The sequence below is a fragment of the Tupaia chinensis genome, unplaced genomic scaffold (genome assembly GCF_000334495.1).
Source record: "Tupaia chinensis unplaced genomic scaffold, TupChi_1.0 Scaffold000014_1, whole genome shotgun sequence".
Classification (NCBI taxonomy): domain Eukaryota; kingdom Metazoa; phylum Chordata; class Mammalia; order Scandentia; family Tupaiidae; genus Tupaia; species Tupaia belangeri.
In genome coordinates this window covers 6048981-6049705 of record NW_006159444.1, presented here as the reverse complement: position 1 = coordinate 6049705, position 725 = coordinate 6048981, and positions in this window count along the sequence as shown.

The window sequence follows — 725 nt, the reverse complement described above, 5'->3', positions numbered from 1 at the left end:
AAAAAAAAGAACTATGTAATGTCCTTTCTTATCTCTTTTTAACCTATTTTATCCCAAAGTCTGTTTTGTCTGATACCAATATCATGACTTCTGCCTTCTTTCTATTTCTGTTTGCATGAAATGACTTTTTCTAGCCCTGCACTTTTGGTCTATGTATATCTTTATCAATGAAGTAAGTTTCTTGGAACAACATATAGAGGGTTCCTTTTATTTTCATCCATTGAGCCAATCTGTGTCTTTTAGTAGAGGAATTTAACCTATCAGGGGAGTCTTATTTATGGAATTTATTTGCTAAATATTTCCCTTTTTCTTTCTTTTTACTTTCTTTTCTTTTCTTTATTTATTTATTTTACCTTTTTTTCATAGCTGGTACCAGGGCAAATTGCAAACTAACTGCAAGTGATATGAAATTGGTGATTGTGTTGTTTGCCGTTACATTTTCTTTTGACCTCTTCACAACCAACAGGTAACTCTTTAAAACTGGTGTCTTTAAAACTGTCTTTAAAGCAGAGCACATTCAGGTTTTAAGTTGCAGACCTGAATGTGCCTTAAAGACCACACCAATGTCAGTGTCTGTTTTTGTGTTACAATGCAAGGTGTTGTCATTGTGGGGAAACTTGGTGTTTCCCCGGGCTAGACCTCAAAATAAAAATTTAAAACAAAGCATTACAAAATAACTGTTCTTTAGAACTTTGGCCTGCGGCCTGTGGTGCCTGGCAGGAATG